The sequence below is a fragment of the Vombatus ursinus genome, unplaced genomic scaffold (genome assembly GCF_900497805.2).
Source record: "Vombatus ursinus unplaced genomic scaffold, bare-nosed wombat genome assembly UNPS02014798.1, whole genome shotgun sequence".
NCBI lineage: Eukaryota > Metazoa > Chordata > Mammalia > Diprotodontia > Vombatidae > Vombatus > Vombatus ursinus.
Genome location: NW_020954576.1, coordinates 71906465 through 71910580, shown reverse-complemented (window position 1 = coordinate 71910580; position 4116 = coordinate 71906465). Strand labels below are relative to the sequence as shown.

The 4116-nt window shown below is 34.4% G+C and overlaps 1 pseudogene; it reads right to left on the bottom strand.

The window, feature by feature from the left end:
- Positions 1–360: 360 nt before the first annotated feature.
- On the bottom strand, positions 361–1510 carry LOC114049511 (annotated as a pseudogene).
- Positions 1511–4116: the final 2606 nt, after the last annotated feature.

The following is a 4116-nucleotide window of genomic DNA, read 5'->3' as shown; positions in this document are numbered from 1 at the left end:
TAACGGTTTACACTTTTTCCTTGTAAACAAGATCTTTGTGAAAGAGAGTAATGAGTTTACTCGATGCATACCACTATATCAATGAAGAAAAACATTTAAAATATACTAATCTGTTTATAAATAACCTAATTTTTTTAGTATACACTTACAGATCTGATCAATAAAAACAAACAATACATATACTCTTCTTTGAAAAGAAAATATGAAGAGATGAAGCATTATGGGAAAATTAACCTAAGAAAAGGAAGTAAGAAGCAAGCACTGGATTAATAGCGAGTTAAAAGCATAGGCATACTTCCACCTCATTTCTGTTCATATATACCAGTACTAGGATAGGATTGCTAGTATTGGGGGCCATTTTTACTTGAATTCCAATAGATTGCAATCAGTCTTGTAGTACACATAGGGACAATATTCCTGTTGACTGAGATTTGAGCCTGGAATATCCATAAGAACATCAATAATAGATGCTGCACTACTGTCCAGGTTTTTGTATAAAATCACACAATACTTCTCTCAGTTTCTCCATGACTTTATTGTTGGGTTGAAGTAACATTGCCTGCAAGTTCACTGGCAATCCATATGTTAAAACAGATTTAACAAAAACTCTTCATGCTTTCACATGAATCCATGCCATTAAAATTTCACTAAAATTCACTTTCAGCTATTAACTAGAGGTCCAAACTTCTTCTTCTTGTTGGAGAGCCTGGTCATCTCCTCTTTTGTCTGCTTTCATTTCCTCTTCACTATACTGAAAATCATAGACAATGAACTTGTTTTCTCTGGCTTTATGTCTGAAGTCATCCACTGCCTTTCTAAACAAGGTAACATAGCACGGGTAACTACCTCGGTCTCTTGAAAGAACTTTGCTAGACCTTGGGATTACCATCGTAGCCAATGTTTCGTATTACTTAACCCAGTTAAGTGGTTTACTTTTGGAACTACTGCCAATAATGGGATGAGATACTCTGAATTAAGAACAAAGTCATCTTTCTTTATGATTTCGGCTAGGCTTCTAGTTAATAAACTTCCCACATTCTTTCTTTCCAAATTCTGAAGACTGCCTTTCAGATTATTATGTGCAGATGCTCGGGCTTTCAAGTCATCGTCAATTTGATTTACTCCCTTGCCAATTATTTCAGAAATATTTTTTAGGGACTACTTGATTGGTTACTTGGCCATATCTCATTGGAACCTTCTTATGTATATATATGTAATCAAGTCAACTCCATTGGCCAACAGGTTTTCTTGAACTTTCCTCTACTATTTTCTAGTACACCAGACATATATTGGGTCACTTTCTTAACAATTTCCTCCACAAATACATCCAGTTTGACCAATTCATCTGATAATCCAACTAAAACAACAATGTGCCAACCTTTAAGGCAGGAATGTTGAACTTTGAATTAATAGAGAGATTATTATTTTTGATTGTTGCTGCATGTAGTTTCTCCCATGTTTACAGGCATATTTTCTCCCTAGCAGCTGATATAAGCCAGAACTCAGTCATGTTTTTCAAGGAATTTTCCCAAAAATAAGATTGATATGGAGGCACTGGTAAGAAAAAAAGGGATGATGGAGGAGGGAAACCTGGGAGGATTTAGCAGCTTAACTCTCTATCTACCCACTCTCCAGGATCCCACAGCCCTAGCACCGACTGACGTGAGTCATGTGCCAAGTCCAAGATTGTGTATTTTAATGCAGCTATTGCATTTGTTTTTTGGTGCCATATGATACCCTTGACTCATTGAATTTACCATCCACTAAAATCCCAAGATTTTTTTCAGTCAAGTTACTGAGCTTTCCTCCTCTGGTTTGTATGAAATTGAAATTTTGTACCCAAGTATTAGATTTTATTTCTGATGTATTTCATCTTATTAGATTTGACCCAACAATCTAAATTGTTGAGATCATTTAGAATCATGTCTATCTTCCAGTGTGTTAACTATGCCTCCCAGTTTTTTTAAATTAATTTATTTTTAGTTTTCAACATTCACTTCCATAAGATTTTGAGCTTTAAATTTTCTCCCCAAGACAGCGTGCAATTTGATATAGGCTCTACTTATACATTCATATTAAACATATTTTCACATTAGTCATGATGTAAAGAAGAATTAGAACTAATGGGAGGAGCCATGAGAAAGAAGAACCCAAAAAAACAACTGAAGAAAAGGAGAGCAAATAGTATGCTTCTATCTGCATTCAGACTCCATGGTTCTTTTTCTGGATGTGGATAGCATTTTCCATCATGAGTCTTTTGGACTTGTCTTAGACCCCTGCATTGCTGAAAAGAGCTAAGTCTATCTAAATCAGACCACAATGTGGCTGTTACTGTATTCAATGTTCTCCTGGTTCTGCTCACTTCACTCAGCATCAGTTCATATAAGTATTTCCAGGTTGTCCTGAAATCTGCCTGCTCATCATTTCTTATAGCACAATAGTATTCCATTACATTCATATACTACAATTTGTTCAGGCATTCCTCAATTGATGGACATCCCTTTAATTTCCAATTCTTTGCCACCATAAAAAGAACTGCTATAAATATTTTTGTACATGTGGGTCCTTTTCCCATTTGTATGATCTCTTTAGGATACAGACCTAGAAGTGTTATTGCTGGGTCAAAGGGTATGCACAGTTTCATGGCCCTTTGGCCATACCTCCAAATTGCTCTCCAGAATGGTTGGATCAGTTCACAACTCCACCAACAGTGCATTAGTGTTCCAATTTTCCCCATATCTTCTCCAACATTTATCATTTTCCTGTTTTGTCATATTAGCCAATCTGATAGGTATTATGTGGTACCTCAGAGTTGTTTTGATTTGCATTTCTCTAATCAATAGTGATTTAGAACATTTTTTCACATGACTATAGATAGCTTTAATTTCTTCCTCTGAAAACTACCTGTTCATATCCTTTGGCCATTTTTTGATCGGGGAATGACTTACATTCTTATAAATTCAGCTCAGTTCTGTATATATTTTAGAAATGAGGCATTTCTTAGAGACACTGGCTATAAAAATTGTTTCCCAGCTTTCCGCTTCCTTGCTAATCTTGGTTGCATTGGTTTTGTTTGTGCAAAACCTTTTTCATTTAATGTAATCAAAATCATCCATTTTGCATTTCATATTGTTCTCTATCTCTTGTTTGGTCATAAATTCTTCCCTTCTCCATAGATCTGACAGTAAACTATTCCTTGCTCTCCTAGTTTTCTTGTAGTATCAGCCTTTATATCTAAATTATATACCCATTTTGACTTTATCTTTGTATAGGGTGTAAGATGTTAGTCTATACCTAGTTTCTGCTATACTATTTTCAAGTTTTCCAAGTAGGTTTTATTAAATAGTGATCTCTTATCCCCAAAACTGGAATCTTTGGATTTATCAAATAGTAGATTGCTATTGTCATTGACTAGTGTGTGTTGCATACCTAACCTATTCCACTGATGCACCACTCTACTTTTTAGCCAGTATCAAGTAATTTTGATGATTGCTGCTTTATAATACAATTTAAGATCTGGTACAGCTAGACCACCTTCCCTTGCATTTCTTTTCATTAATTTTCTTGATATGCTGGACCTTTTGTTCTTCCAGATGAACTTTGTTCTTGTTTTTTTTCTAGCTCTATAAAATAAAGTTTGATTGGTATAGCACTGAATAAGTAATTTAATTTAGGTAGAATTGTCATTTTTATTATATTAGCTTGGTCTACCCATGACCAACTGATATTTTTCCAATCATTTAGATCTGACTTTATTTTTGTGAAAAGTCTTTTGGAATTGTGTTCATATAGTTTGTGGGTTTGTCTTAGCAGGTAGACTCCCAAATATTTTATGCTGTCTACCTTAACTTTAAATGGAATTTCTTTCTATCTCTTGCTATTGGGCTTTGTGGTTACTAAATATATAAAAATGCTGATGATTTGTGCGGATTTATTTTATATCCTACAACTTTGCTAAAGTTGTTTATTATATCAAGTAATTTTTTCCTTGATTCTCTAGGATTCTCTAAGTATACCGCCATATCATCTGCAAAGAGTGATAGCTTTGTTTCTTCTTTGCCTATTCTAATTCCTTCAGTTTCTTTTTCTTCTCTTATTGCTAAAACTAATATTTCT